The sequence below is a fragment of the Silene latifolia genome, chromosome 3, assembly GCF_048544455.1.
Source record: "Silene latifolia isolate original U9 population chromosome 3, ASM4854445v1, whole genome shotgun sequence".
NCBI classification, from domain to species: Eukaryota; Viridiplantae; Streptophyta; class Magnoliopsida; order Caryophyllales; family Caryophyllaceae; genus Silene; species Silene latifolia.
Window position 1 is genome coordinate 97,351,295 of NC_133528.1, and position 16,766 is coordinate 97,368,060.

At 40.9% G+C, this 16,766-nt stretch overlaps 1 non-coding gene across 1 annotated transcript; it reads left to right on the forward strand.

Moving 5' to 3' along the window:
- Positions 1 to 10,305: 10,305 nt before the first annotated feature.
- Positions 10,306 to 10,412, forward strand: LOC141650705 (small nucleolar RNA R71). The gene has a single exon (XR_012546723.1). It is a non-coding gene; the product is annotated as a small nucleolar RNA R71 (small nucleolar RNA).
- The last annotated feature ends 6,354 nt before the right edge of the window (positions 10,413 to 16,766 follow it).

Consider the following 16,766-nt stretch of genomic DNA (forward strand, 5'->3'; position numbering starts at 1 on the left):
TCTATGCACAACTATGTCTTTGATGAGGTTGAGAGATGAGGTGTGGAAGATGGGGATACATATGATACATCAAGGGGATGCTAGAGGGGACTTGACAGTGGAGCCAGATCTTTATGATGACATTCGCAGAAAACAGGCTTTGGATCCTAAGATTGAGCATTGGAGAGCTGGAGTAGAGTAAGGGACAGTGTCTCGGTTCTCTATTCATACAGATGGCAGTGTGAGATTTGATGACAGGTGGTGTGTTCCTAATTGACAGGGCAGTCGTATACCTATCAAAAATAACTAACTAAACTAACTATATAGCTAGGGAAGTCAGGTCGATCTCCTCAGGGAGGCAAGATATCTGTAAAGAGTCCGTCTATTTGGTCACAAAATAGGGGGGTTTATAATTGATTTTTTAAACTAAAAGGTGTAAAAGAAAGAGAAGCAAGGAAAGAGCGGTGAAGGCAGAAAATAGAGATAAACTATCAATAAAGAAGGGACATGTCAGGATTTCGGTTCACTACAGTAGTCTAGTGACTCAACTGGAAATAGTCTAGATAAATTACTGTGAGACGGATATGGAAAGGTCCTTCCGGTCCACTTTCTATCCTAGATTCCCACTAACTTAACTTCCGTCCTCGTCAGGGTAGTCTAGTGTTCATAGCAGGTCTACTTAGTCCAATCTTCCGATCCAGGATTAAATTTAACCAGATTAAAGGGTGACTCAGAAGCGTGCACTCAACTAAGTCGGTAAATACAGTTATATTGCTATGGGGACAGAGTCTCACAAATAATTCATCTAACCTATTCACTACATCGTCACATTTCTACCGTAGATCCCCTAGTCCTAACATGAAATGATTTAGCTACTCATGCTATTAATATTGTCAAGACTAATAACAACGAAATAACTAATATTAAACATGATAAAACAATAATAAAAGTGCATAAATGAATTAGGGCAGGAATTAAAGGGAACAAAACCAGTAATTAAAGTAAATAAATGAAAGATTAAGATTAAAGAAGAGAGATAGATTACAATCGCAAGAATCCGGCGTAAAGAACAACGAAATTCGAGCGAGAAATAGTCCGAAAGCAAAAGTTACAGTAGAGGATTTTTGAGAGAAGAGAGTGTAAACTAGTAAACATAATTCCTAGCTGAATAATCAATGATAAGATGCTAATGACCTAATTATTGTGCGTTTAAATAGAAATAAACTAACTCCATAAGCTAAGAATAAGTTCACGGACTAATTAAAGCCCATTAAAGACCAAGCCACTCAATCGAGCAGTTTGAAAGAGCTCGATCGAGTACTTCTCCAAGCAATCCACTCGATCGACTAGAAATACTACTCGATCGAGTAACCCCCGATTCCAGCACTGTCGATCGAGTAAAACAAACCACTCGATCGACCAACTCAGCCATAAAAACCACTCGATCGACCAATAAAATGGGTCGATCGAGTACTCTTCCTCTAAAACAGCTTCAACTCGTAGCCGAATGCTTCGTAGACCGTTCCTTCACGCATCCCAATGCAAGATCTCACTCTAAAAAATCCCGTCTCCTCAAAATGCATGCAAAGTAGGACGAAAATGGTATGATTCCACTACTTTCACGTTCATCCCTACAAACCGGACAAAACGAACCAAAGTAGCCAATTCGGAGCATAATGCGATATAAACAGTACAAAAGTACATGGAAATACGTGCTAAAATAGGCTAAAAAGACTATACAAAGTGCACGTTTCAAATCTCCCCTAACCGAACCTTTACTCGTCCTCGAGTAAACTAAAATGCAACTAATGGAATGGAAATGAAACTGGTCGCGGAAAACTAAATCTTTCGGTTACTTGTCATTAGGAGCACCTAGACCAAAACACAATTTATAACTTCACAAATAACACTACAATTAGTAAAGAGGCAAGTAAAGGTCGGATCCCAAGGGACGGGAATTGAGATGAGATTTCTATTGCAACTAGTGGTGTCTTAGGGGTGTCACAATTGGGGTTTGATGTAGAAGGTCACTAAACTAAATAGCAATGAAAGTAAACAAGCAAGATGAATAAAAAGGGTTGTAAACAATTGATAAAAAGCACTAGGGTGTCATGGGGTCATAGGGGATTCATGCGAATTGATCATACAAACATATTCTCAAGTTATAAGCGAGCAATTATTGTTGTGATGGATTGAGTTGGTTTATATCTTACAATCCTAGGAAAGTTTGGGTCCCGGAGCCGAATCGATTAGATTGTACAATACCTACAAGTCGACTTAATCTTCCAAACTCAACAATATGCATGGTCTAATGAGACTCGAGTTGGTTTATGTCTTACAAGTCTCATTGAAAAGATAGGTGATGGGTAAAAAATGCAAGGATTCATAGGCTCACATTTCATCAAACATAACATGTGCATAAATTGAGATCACAACAAGCAAGCTAATAAACTATGAAAGCATATTAATTTAAGCATGAATCATTCCCCATGTTGGTTTCCCCTAATTACCCATTAACCCTAGCTAAGGAAACTACTCACTCATTATCATGTTAGACATGCTAGCAAGGTTGTCAATCATACCAACAAAGTGAAACATGATGAATAAATGAAAGTAATTAACAATAATTAAAAAGGAATTAAGAGAATTATACCTACTAATGATTCCAATAATAAAGAAAAGAATAAAAGAAGTACTTGATGCTTGATTGGAAGGTTGTCAATCTCCCAATAATTACCCAAATAATCTTCAATTACCCAAAATAAAGGAAGAACAAGAGAGAGATTAAGGAAATAAAACATGTATTAAAACTTGATTAAATGTTGATTACAAGATTAAAGAGAGATTTGGTTGATATTAACTAAATTAAAGATTGCTAAGAAGAACATGCTCTTCTAATTAGACTAATGGGGTATTTATAGTGGGGATTAGGTGTGTGAATTAGGGTTAACTAAGGGCTTAAATGACGAGATTAAGTCCCTACTTAAGGAAACGCCGGTCTTTTCGGAAAGACTCCGGTCTCTAGGGAGACTCCGGTCTCTAGAAAAAGATGTGCATCCTTCCTTGAAGCTTGAAAAAGACGAAATGGGTCTACCTGGGAATCCGGGCGTCTTTAGCATGAGACGGGCGGATTTGGCGGTCTCTGCCCGGGCGTCTTGTGGAGAAGACGGACGTCTTCTGGGTGGTTTTGCCCGGGCGTCTTCTGGCGAAGCCGCTCGGATTGTGGCTTGGTGGACGGGCGTCTTCAGGGGAAGATGCACGGATTGCTGGGCAGTCTCGTTTCTTCTTCTTTTCTTCCTTTTTCTTCATAAAATCCTTGGGGATTTCCTCGGGGATGCAAGGATCTTTTCTTATCATTGCCCATCTACTATAGTATGTACAAAGGCCTTCTAATCTTGTCTCTCCTTGATGCTTGGTCATTGAATTCAATCAATTTAGTCTCATTTTGCCATGAAAATGCAAGGTTTGCACTCCTTTCCTACCAAGGGATCAAAACCTCAAAGAATATGCAAAACAAAGAACTAAAGACAATAAATGACCCAAATATGCACTAAAAAGCATGGGAACAAGGCTAATTCGGGGACTAAATATGCTCTAATCATGGTCACATCAAATATCCCCAAACCGAACCTTTGCTCGTTCCGAGTAAAGAGGTGACAAAGACTAGGACCATTATTTAAACTAACCTAATAACATAGCCGATATGAGACAATTAGCGGGTCTCACTCCGCCCCTTCAACTCACAACAAGACAACCATAAGGTAGGATGCCTTCTTGCAAGGCAAGGTGGGTCTTGCCAAAATGGCGACACATCCAAACATTAAGCACACAAAATCAAATAATGGATGCATCTACAAAAGAATAGCCACTTTGCTCATCTAAGTGGCGGAAATTATCTACAAGGGAAGCAATTCAAGGGTACACACTCCGTCATAGATGCAATTTCTTCAAACTACTAAGCCGGCCTAGAAGGATACCAATAAATCACCTCCAAATTGTGTCAAGCTAGGGTACCTTTGTCCTCAATCGTTAAATACTTTTGTCAAGAGTAGACTCCCTATGGTGTTAGAAACACTGGAGGATCGCGGAATTCCCCCTCTTGCCTAGACAAGAAGAAGGGTCGTCCCCTCTCTACCATGCACAAAAATGGATACGATGGATAAAGGGATCAATAGATATTGAGTTTCACTTTGGGAGTTTGCTTTTGTTTTTGTTTTCCCCCCAATTTCTTGTGGCATATGACATTTAAGAACACTTTCTTGCCATTTCTTTTTTATTTTTGGCATTTCAATACTTGACAACTTTTCAACTTTTTGCATTTCTTTTTGAACATTTTCAAAGTCACCTCATATGTAGTGAGGGTGCCTTATATTTGAAGCTTTAGGAGTTCTATTTTTGCTCCTCTTTTCATTTGATGCATTTTTGCAAACTTTCTTTCACTTTTCATTTCATTAAACTCAAATTGATTTCTTTTTGTGTCCATTCCCTTTGATGACAAAAATATGGTAGAACATGGATGATGGATGCATGCATGGTTTCAAGGGTCACCTTGGAATAAACGGTAGCCAAGGAGTTATCACACCACAAGATACTCTTGACTAGGCCTTAATCCATGGGTCAAAGGATACTAGCATGACACATCCTAGGGTGTTTTACAGTATTCTAACAAGCAAAGTCTTAAGAAGAAAAAGCATCTACTAGGGCCTATATACACTTGTCAAGCTTCCTAAGTAGACGGTTTCGCAAAATTTTTCTAACATGCAACTACATGCCATGATGCAACTAGCATATAAACATCCTAATGCAAATGATTCTACCAACTAATATGACATATAAACTAAATGCAAGTCCTAAGTTCACAGTGTTGTTACCGCATCAATCAAAATAAAGCCACTTAGTCATTAACATAAAGAGGAAAAAGGAGATTGGAAAAATCATACCATGCGGTCTTCAATATTCTCATGTCTCGGATGTGGCGTAGTCGATCAATGTGAAAAATGATGGACAAAAACAATATATACAAACAATATATACATGACTACACTACAAAGGAAATGAACGTGTTTTTGGCTTTTCAATTTTTCAAATTTTTATGGTTTTTCTAAATTTTTCAATTTTTTTGAATTTTTGAATAAAAGTTAAGTTAGAATTCCCCATCCCCACACTAATATTGGTATTGTTCTCAATGGCCAAAATGATGGGAAATTATGCAAACATGATGCATGATTTCTACACTAAATGCAAGCTACACTAATCTACACTACATGATGCATGGGTTTTTGTTTATGACGGAGAGCGTAATTTAGATTACCTCCCGTTGCATATGCATGTACTTCCGGAAACCGAGTTAGACATTATTTCTAATGTCCTAAAGTTGGGGGTAGTTCATGCACACAAGATGCAATGCATGAAAATAAATTGTCATTTTGGATTTTCAAAAGTGGGAACAATGAAATAAGAACACCTCAATGGGGCTGAGGTGTTAGTCCTCTATGTTGCTAGGACTACTCCAACCATGATCAAGATAAATAAATAAAACAAAGAAAGAAGTAGACAAACCTCAAGAGGGTAGGAGCCTCCAAAGCTTGCTAGTCTTCCACCATATCATCGTTATCATCATCTTCCTCAATAGAAGTGGACTCATCACCACTTCCCTCTTCACTTCCTTGCTTACTTCCTTCATCATCCTCTTCTTCTTCATCACTAGCCTCTTCCTCAATGTTATCATCAACAACCTCATCACCGACAACCTCATCGTCACTCGGAATCTCACCCCTAGATGCACTCGGAAAGAAGACTTCCCTATCCGCCCAACTAGGCAAAGGACATGAAGGATCAATTATTCCTTGCCTAGCTATATGAAGGAGGGGTGGATATTGGGCTAAGTAAGCATCTTCCCGATCCTTAAAAGCTTGCTTGTGCATCTCTTGCATAAGTAGAGTCATATAATCTTTGCTTGCTTCAACACCTTCGGGTTTGAACTCTTGATACTTGAATGGATAGGGTGGTGTGACAATGGAAGAGGAGGGCATTTCAATTTCACCCCTTTGTTGTCGGATGATGTATTTGGCTTCTTTTGAGAGGGGAAGGAGGTAGTTGGTCCGATGGACACTCAAACGACATATCTTTGAAGGCAAAGTAAAAGATCTAGCCTCAATGGTGAGCCACCCATATTTGGTGTCAAGAGGGTTATGAGTGACCCACTTGTACTTGTTAATCATAGCATCCATGTCAATGAGATGACCCCCCTTTTTCGCCACATACTTGCTATCCTTGTTGAAATTCGGATCAAAGTACTTAGCCAAAAGAGTGACTAGACCTCCATTTACAATAACGGTGGTGCCTTGCTTCCCACAATCAACATTTAGCCATCTTTCCACCAAAAGTCTTAGAGAATTGAAAGGCTTGGTGAATTCCCTTCCAATATTTAAACCCGACTCAAGAAGAACACAATCGAGCTTGGTAAAGTGGTTGGTATCTTTTCTTGCAATGATGGTATTCCCGATGACCTTATGCCACACTCTAATGCCCGGATGGTGGACTAATAGAGCGCGACTAGCATGATAGTTCTCAAATTTCCTTCCGGAAATCGCCTCCCAAAGAGGAGCGGGATCATACTTTACGGGATTCTTGAAATAACTAGGTGAATCACTAAGACCCAATGCTTTACCCAATTCATCAAAGGTGATACGCCTACTCACATTAGCTAGGCGGAACTCGATGTTTTCTCTAGTCTCTACCTTAGTAACTTTCAAAGAACTCAAGAATTCTAAGCTAAGGGAGGGGTATGTCAATTCTTTTGTAGCAAACAATTTTCCCAACCCCATGGCTTCAAATAAGGCTTTAGTTTGTTCAAGGACACCCAACTTGTTCAAGGCATCTTCACAAATAAACTTGGTGGATAGAAAGGATTTTCTAGCATACTTGGCAAAAGTTTCCCTATGGGAGTTAGAAATGAAAATTACCTCCGGATAGTTCGAAAGTTTAGCAATTTCCGGAGTTGTTGATGTTGTTGCTTCCAAGGGAGGTTGTTGTTGTTGCACTTCCAAGTTTGAACTAGCTACCACCATAGCCAATGAGGCTTTCTTTGCTTGAAGACTATTTTGTCTTGTTGAGAGTGCCTTTGCCTTAGGGGCCTTTGTTGCTCCTTTTGTCCTTGCCATTGATGATTGAACCAAGAAAAGAGTGAAAATCTTCAATTTCCAAGTATACCCAAATCGATTTTAAGATGAAAGGCTTTGCCTTTATAATTTCAAAAATCGACTCAAAGGTTGAAGATTTTGGTGCTTGGTTTGATTTTTGTTGGAAGAGGAGTGATTAATTGTTGTTAAAAGGAAGTTTGGATTTGGTTTTGTTGAATGTGGTTGAGCAAAATCTTGTTTTGGTGATGGAGAGGATGAGGGTTTTGAGTTTTGGGGTTTATGGGTAGTGTTTTGAATGAAGAAATGAAGAAATGAATGTGGGAGGAGGTTTATAAAAGACCCGAAAAATTTTGAATTGCAGGGGAAGACGGGCGTCTTTCCGTCGGGACGCTCGTATTCTGCCTCTTTTTGCTTCAGAATTCTCGCCTAAAGACGGGCGTCTTTCAGCAAAGACGCTCGGATTTATCTACTTCGGGACGGGCGTCTTCTTCTGAAGACGGGCGGATTCCTTTCCAGTGAATTTTCTTGTTTTTCTCAGCCAAAAAGACGGGCGTCTTTCCTTCCTGGACGGGCGTCTTTCTGGAGACGGGCGGTTCCTCTTGCAGGACGCTCGGATTTATCAACAGTCCTAAAATTTCAAAATTTCAGCTCAGATGGACTGGTGGATGTTGACCAAGACGCCCGGATTTCCTGAAGACGGGCGGATTCCCATGAAAACGCTCGGATTCTCCCTGTTTTACCCGGATTCAGTTCCATCCGTGCACTTGCATATCCCGTGTCATTTTTCATTCTTCAAAATCCCGTGTTCTTCATTGTGGGGGCACTACTAAGGCATGAATAGCCTAGGCAATTGCTATCCCCACACTAAGCTAAAGCACTACACATCAATTGAAATCATTAGTCCCTCCCTCACTTCTCTCAAAAATAATAATTATCTTGATCAAAGTATAAAAATCCAAAAATGACAAAAAATGTAATGTAAGAATTAAAATGCGAGTTAGGGAGTTAGAAATATTTACAAATGGTGGTTTAGGGAGGACTCCACCAAACTCTCATCCTTAGTGAGATGTCATGGGGGCATGTCCAAGGTGTTGTTGATGTTGCTCAACACCTTGAAGAAGTAATCAAAAGCTTGTTCATTATCATGATAAAGATCTTCAATAGACCTTTGCCCTTGTTGTCGGTCTTGATCGATAGCATTACCAATATAGGGATTGAAAATCCCTTCAAACTCATCGTCCCAAAGACCACAAACTTCATCTACTTGATCACTAAAGATCTCTTGAGTTGATAGAGACAACTCTCCCACTTTCTTGTCTTGGCCAATGAGGCCATCCTCTTCATTGCTTGACTTTGGTGAGCTTTTCAAGCTCTCTTTATTACAATTCACTTGCTCTTTGAATGGAGCATCTTCAATTTTCTTCTTCCATTGGAGTTCCGACTTCTTCCTATCATCCTTCCGGCTATAATGATCAATCATAAAACATGGTTCATGCAAACGGGGAGCTCTCATGGTCTTGTCAAGATTGAAAGTTATGCTCTCATCTCACACTTCTAGAGTGAGCTCTCCGTTCTTTACATCAATCATCGCACCCGCGGTGTGTAAAAAAGGTCTTCCTAGAATGATTGGAATGTTGGAGTCTTCTTCCATGTCAACAATGACAAAGTCCACCGGGATGAAAAATTTCCCAACTCTTACGGGAACATCTTCCCATATCCCTAATGGTGTCTTCGTCGATCTATCGGCCATTTGGAGTGTGATATTGGTGCATTTAAGCTCTCCCATCCCCAACCTTTTACTCACCGAGTACGGCATAACACTCACACTAGCCCCTAGATCACATAAGGCTTTGTTGATCGTGGTGTCGCCAATGGTACACGGTATTGAGAAGCTTCCGGATCCTTTAACTTTGGAGGTGAACTCCCTTGAAGTATTGCACTACTCACCTTAGTGAAGGCGATAGTCTCTAGCTTCCGGATCGACTTCTTCTTTGTGAGGATGTCTTTCATGTATTTTGCATAGGCCGGCACGTGATTGATTAATTCCGTGAAGGGAATTGAGACTTCCAAATTCTTCACAATTTCCATAAATTTTCCAAGTTGGTCATCAAATTTGGGCTTGGCTTGACGACTTGGAAAAGGAAGTCTAATCACAATGGGCTCCTTCTCCTTGACCTTGTCTTCATTTTTCTTTGAAATTTCTTCTTTTGATGGTTCTCCATCCTTGGAGTTTTGCACAATTTCTTCTTTGTCACTAGCTTCCACAACTTCATCCTCAACTTGCTCCTCTGGTGCTTCATACCTTGTACCACTTCTCAAGTGAATGGCACTAACCATTTCATGTCTTGGGGGATTACTTTGAGGTGGTAATTGTCCCTTTTGTCTTTGTGAGCTTGAAGATGCTATTTGAGTCAATTGGGTTTCCAACATTTTGGTGTGAGCTAGGATGTTGTTGATGGTGATTTCCTTTGCTTGACTATCCTTTTGCATTTGAGTGAAAAACTCTTGTTGATTTTTTTGCATTTGGAGGACCGCTTTTTGAACATCAAAACCTTGGTCATTTTGTTGATTGTATGGAGTTTGATTTTGGTAACCTTGGTTTTGGTTCTAAAAGGGTCTTTGATTTTGGTTTCTCATGGGAGGTGGGGTGTATGTTGGTTGAGGGTTTTGAACATTTTGGCTTTTGTACGAGAGATTTGGATGGAATTTGGTGTTTTCATTGTAATAGTTGGAATAAGGGGTACAACTCTTGTATGCTTGGAAAGCATTCACTTGTTCATTTGTTCCCCTACATTCACTTTGGTCATGTCCCAAAGTTCCACAATTCTCACATATCCCACTTGGGATTGATGAAGATGCCGTCATGGCATTAACATGATGCTTTGGTGATTTTGAGGCTTCTTCAAGTCTAGCCATAGCTTTTTCAAACTTCAAATTGATGGTATCAATGTGAGCACTAAGTTGAGCACCCAATTGAGTAATGGAGTCCACTTTATGCTTTCCTCCCCTAGTAGCCTTGCGAGGTCTACTATATTGTGAATTATTGACCGCCATTTCCTCAATTTTGTTCCAAGTTTGATTGTCATCAACTTCGGTGAACATTCCATTTGATCCCATGTTGAGAATGTTCCTTGAATCTTCATAAAGACCGTTCCAAAATTGTTGTACCAAGAACCACTCGCTAAGTCCATGGTGAGGACATGAGCGACAAATTCCTTTGAATCGCTCCCAAGCTTCATACAAATATTCTTCATCCCTTTGCTTAAAGCCCGTAATTTGAGCTCTTAGCATGTTAGTCTTTTCCGGTGGATAGAACTTTTTGTAGAAAGCTAGAGCCAACTTCTTCCAAGAATCAATTCCGAGAGTAGCCTTATCAAGGCCTTTCAACCATTGTTTCGCGGTGCCAATTAGAGAAAAAGGAAATAAGACCCATCGAATTTGGTCTTGAGTTACACCGGTTTGAGAAATCGCATCACAATAGTCACAAAAGGTCTCCATATAAGAGTGAGGGTCTTCACTAGGCATCCCCCCAAATTGGCTTCTTTCGACTAATTGGATAAATGCGGATTTGGCAATAAAATTTCCGGTTAGATGTTGTGGTGTGAGAGTACCATTGGGTAGGTTCTCCTCGGTGGGTACGGAATGTGATGAAAACTTAGGCATTGTGGGTTGATTTTGTGTTGGATTTTGTGTTGGGTTCTCCTCACCTTCTCTTGCAAAAGGGTTCTCTTGCAAAAGGATATCTACAACCTCACCAATACCTCTCAAAGTTCTCCTAACAAGTCTTCTATTGGTTGTCAAAGTTCTTTCAATTTCGTGATCAAAGGGTAACAAGTCACCTTGTGACCTTCTAGACATGCAAAATATCAAACAACTCGAAAACAATTAGAACAAACCTTGAGGAGTTTTACTTCCTCAAGGCAAAGAAAGACACAACTAATAACAATATAAGAAAATCTAAATCAAGTTAACACCGTCCCCGGCAACGGCGCCATTTTTTGGTCGCGAAAAACTAAATCTTTCGGTTACTTGTCGTTAGGAGCACCTAGACCAAAACACAATTTATAACTTCACAAACAACTCTACAACTATTAAAGAGGCAAGTAAAGGTCGGATCCCAAGGGACGGGAATTGAGATGAGATTTCTATTGCAACTAGTGGTGTCTTAGGGGTGTCACAATTGGGGTTTGATGTAGAAGGTCACTAAACTAAATAGCAATGAAAGTAAACAAGAAAGATGAATAAAAAGAGTTGTAAACAATTGATAAAAAGCACTAGGGTGTCATGGGGTCATAGGGGATTAATGGGAATTGATCATACAAACATATTCTCAAGTTATAAGCAAGCAATTATTGTTGTGATGGATTGAGTTAGTTTATATCTTACAATCCTAGGAAAGTTTGGGTCTCGGAGCCGAATCGATTAGATTGTACAACACCTACAAGTCGACTTAATCTTCCCTACTCAACAATATGCATGGTCTAATGAGACTCGAGTTGGTTTATGTCTTACAAGTCTCATTGAAAAGATAGGTGATGGGTAAAAAATGCAAGGATTCATAGGCTCACATTTCATCAAACATAACATGTACATAAGTTGAGATCACAACAAGCAAGCAAATAAACTATGAAAGCATATTAATTTAAGCATGAATCATTCCCCATGTTGGTTTCCCCTAATTACCCATTAACCCTAGCTAAGGAAACTACTCACTCATTATCATGTTAGACATGCTAGCAAGGTTGTCAATCATACCAACAAAGTGAAACATGATGAATAAATGAAAGTAATTAACAATAATTAAAAAGGGATTAAAAGAATTATACCTACTAATGATTCCAATAATAAAGCAAAGAATAAAAGAAGTACTTGATGCTTGATTGGAAGGTTGTCAATCTCCCAATAATAACCCAAATAATCTTCAATTACCCAAAATAAAGGATGAACAAGAGAGAGATTAAGGAAATAAAACTTGATTAAATGTTGATTACAAGATTAAAGAGAGATTTGATTGATATTAACTACACTAAAGATTGATAAGAAGAACATGCTCTTCTAATTAGACTAATTGGGTATTTATAGTGGGGATTAGGTGTGTGAATTAGGGTTAACTAAGGGCTTAAATGACGATTAAGTCCCTACTTAAGGAAACGCCGGTCTTTTCGGAAAGACTCCGGTCTCTTGGGAGACTCCGGTCTCTAGAAAAAGATGTGCATCCTTCCTTGAAGCTTGAAGAAGACGAAATGGGTCTGCCTGGGAATCCGGGCGTCTTTAGCACGGGACGGGCGGATTTGGCGGTCTCTGCCCGAGCGTCTTGTGGAGAAGACGGACGTCTTCTGGGTGGTTTTGCCCGGGCGTCTTCTGGCGAAGCCGCCCGGATTGTGGCTTGGTGGACGGGCGTCTTTAGGGGAAGACGCACGGATTGCTGGGCAGTCTCGTTTCTTCTTCTTTTCTTCCTTTTTCTTCATAAAATCCTTGGGGATTTCCTCGGGGATGCAAGGATCTTTTCTCATCATTGCCCATCTACTATAGTATGTACAAAGGCCTTCTAATCTTGTCTCTCCTTGATGCTTGGTCATTGAATTCAATCAATTTAGTCTCATTTTGCTATGAAAATGCAAGGTTTGCACTCCTTTCCTACCAAGGGATCAAAACCTCAAAGAATATGCAAAACAAAAAACTAAAGACAATAAATGACCCAAATATGCACTAAAAAGCATGGGAACAAGGCTAATTCGGGGACTAAATATGCTCTAATTATGGTCACATCAGAAACTCAAAGCTAGCTATAACTTGTCTACTTGAACCAGTTTAATGCAACAAAAATTAACAGTTACAGCTATGCAGTCAATACGCAAACGAGTTATAAGTTGTTCAGAAATATAGCCGACTTATCGACCGTGCAAGACCAACAAAATTGGACTCTCACGTGGTCACTCTTCTCTTATGAAGAAAAGGGTGAATAATATATGTGAAAGAGAGGAAGAGAAACAGTCACTCACCTAAACTGCGACCTACATAGCATGCATGCAACAAAAATGAAAGACAATTCAAGTACTAATACACACAATCCAACCAATAATGTCGTCACAGCCGGGGGCTTACAAATGATATGGGAATAGTGAGGGTCACGTGAGAAAAGGCAAAATAAGTTATGGTAATGTGGAGGTAAAAGCGTCAAGCTAGTTCCTAACAGGACCATATAATTAACACCGTCCTAATCTCAACCAACCGAAAAATAAAGTACAAGTGCCCTTCATTTGGCACACAACTCACTAAACACATACACTATCTCCTCAAAAATATATGAATAAGAACGGAGGAGTGAGACGGTCACAAACTTCCCTTTTTTAATACCATCTTAGTGAATCAGCTGATACAAATCAAATATTGTTTTCAACTTTTTCTTCCTTTTTCTGACTTACGTGAATCATTCATTTTTTCATTTTTTTTTTCTTTTTTTTTCTTCTTCACGTTTTTCCTTTCTTTTTTTCTTTTCAATTCCCTTTTTTTTTTCTTTCTTTTCTCCTTCCTTTATTTACACCAACTTCAAACAAAATGATACGGGCCAAACTGCAGACGAAAAACGCATACCACAAAAGACATACTAAACTAGCTTGACTAGTCAGGCTCAGTTTGGGATGTAGCTAATGGGTCAAAAAGACAAGTTTTGGCTTAAGTGGAGCTAAATGGGTGGAAAATATAAAAAAAGGGAAAAATTTGCAAGCACCTCCCTACATGTGACACCGACCACAAACCCGAATGTGTGCATTTGACAAGAAATCGAATATCATAAAAGTGCAAAAATGATAAACATACTATGCAAGGAGTACTACTCTCAATTCCTAAAGAACTGGTCATAAATGTCACCAGTTATGGGCTCTAAATCTCAGAAATTGTTAGTAGGTTGCCGATTTATCAGGTCAAGTCTAAACAGTCAGCTATATTTGAACAAAAACTCATAGACTATGCGTATGACAAAGCTAATAGCTGTCAATGAAAGCGCAAGGCTCAAGTAAAATAACAAGTTATAGTGCAATATCATCACGGAAATCAATCGTTCCGACTCAACCTATATGCAAAAATAAACATGAATATTTTTGTTGATTATTTGAAATTTTCTAATTTTTTTGGTTTTTTTTTTTGGATTTTAATGAAATAAATACAAATGCAAACTGAAAAACAGAAACATGAATGGAAAACAAATGCAAATGCAGACTCAAAAGGATGCAATACCCTCCCCAAACCAAAACGGACAACGCCCTCGTTGTCCTCCAGCATACACCAGCAGAATAGACATACAAAACACGAACTTCCCCAAACCAGCCTGAAAACTGGGGAAGTGAGTAGACCAGCAGTTACTCGTCAGCCTCCTCCGTCACGTCCTCCACCGTCACAGTGTAGTCCGGATCCACCTCCTGCTCTCTCCTCCTCCTCTGCTCAGCTCGAGCTCTCTCCGCCGCTGCCGCCGGGTCCTCGTCGTCCTCCTCCTCTTCACTAGCAGGCTCCGGGTACCCCTCAGCTGGGTACCGGTAAAAGGAATGGTGTGGCCAACCCTCTGGGATCAGACGGTGTCGCCTCATGTGATACTCGTATAGAGGGAACAAAGTCAAAGCTATGTCCCGCTCCATACGACCCTGTCTCTCTGCAATCTCAATCAACAAACCGTCACGGCAACCTTGGTCCATGACCGAGGACGCCTCAAAGGGTGGAGGAGGTATAAAATAAGCCGGTAGGATCGGCTGTGTCTGTGTCTGGTCAGCAGGGGCGGGAGTAGGAGTAGGTGTCGGGGTAGGAGTGGCCGTGGAAGGCTGGCCACTCGCGGAAGGTGCGGACCCCTCTCCGGTCTCAAGTCTACGCTGCTTCTTAGAAGCGGGTAAGGTAGTAGGTGGTCGGATCGGTAGGTGGTACTCAGTTAAAGGTGGTGGTCGGGCGCCCCGTGCAATAGTAGGCAAAGGGACTAGACGAGGGAGAGTGGTGCAAGGTAGGTCTACGGACAAGGAACCATTTATCTTCCAGGTTTGGTAATCAGAAGTCAGCCAGGTCTGAGAGTGCATAGACGCTAGGCTCAGGTTCCTATCTCCCTCTATGTACGGTAGGTCACGAGGCAAGTCATGGAGGAGAGAGCGGGCAAGAATGGTGGCTATCCCACCGTAGACGATAGTGCCCGTGATCTTCTCTCCCTGAGCCTAGAAGTACTGGGCGGTCAAGTATGCGATATTGAGGTTAAAGGGACCCTCACAGTCGATGTTCAGGTAACCGCCTAAAATGGAGAGCTCATTGTTGTTGATGTTGTTTGGCTCCTTTCGGCCAAAAATAGTACTCCCTATCAGTCGGAGAAAGTAACGAGCAGGGAGAAGGTGGACCTGAGCGAGCTTTCGCTCGGGAAAGGTGGTCTGGGCCAAGGTCCGCCAAAGCTGACGGAGGACCTTCTTAGGGTCAACAGTGGCGCCCGTAAAGGAAAGTCCAAGTCGAGTACCAAACTCCTCCAATGTCATAGAAAAAGTCCGGTTGAACAACCGGAAGGACACAGAAAGACTAGTGGGGGCAGCATCGTGTGCCCCGGAGGAGAATGTGAAGGATCTGAAGAACTCAAAATTCAGCTCCCTAAAGGTATGGCCACTCATAGTGATAAGTCCGGCCATCCCCGTGTCTCGTAAAACCTCACAAACCGGCTCATAGAAATCGAGCCTCTCAAGTGACGTACGGTAAAGGAAACACGTAGGGAGAAACTCGCAGTCAACTAAGTTATAAAATCTAGCACGATGTACACCATTAACAAAAGTTACATACGGGTACTCAGGGTGGGAGTCAAGAGTGTCGTCCACTCGAATAGTAACTATGCCAGCAGAGACGCTAGGAGCAGGTGTAGCACGACCACGACCACGACCCCGGCCTCTAGAACCAGAAGTAGAAGACGGTCCACTAACAGTACGAGGTACTAGGGCCGCTCTGAAAGCAGCTGCGACTGCAGGTGAGCCCGCAGCAGAGGTGCTGACCGTACCTGAGGTAGAAAGTGAAGCTGCAGCAGTGGATGCAGCAGAGACCGCCATTGAGGAAGAAAGCCTAGCAGCAATGCTAGCAGTTGTGGCTGAAACGGGGCTAGCGGTGCTAGCGAGGAGTAAAAACGACAGCGCAAAGCACTAACAAGGAAAAAAGTAAGAGGGGTGTGGTGCTGGCGAGTGCGGAGACGGTGGTGGCAGCAGGGACCATCGTCTCAGACAAGGACGGACTGACGGTCGAGCTAGTAGAAGGCATAGAGCTGGAATCCATCCTAGTCAAATAGGGCAGGGGAAAAATGATAAGAACTCAGCAATGAAACAGCAAAGAATTTCCCAAAACAGTCGAAATTTTCGACTGGCAGCCCTAATTCCCAAATTTGTTCCTTAAAAATTTGAGCTTAGCATATAAACAGTGATAGGGTGAAGGGTAACAGACAACAATAACAGCAAAACAGCATGAAAAACCCAATGTCCGTCGAAAATTTCGACTAAAACGAACCCTAATCACAAATTTCCCAAAAAATTCGCATTAAACATGTGAACATCAATGAGGTAAGGGAATTAATCATCAAGTTAAGCAAATTAAGCATAGAATCACAAAAATAGTCGAAACATTCGACCTAAAATGAAATCCCGAAACCCT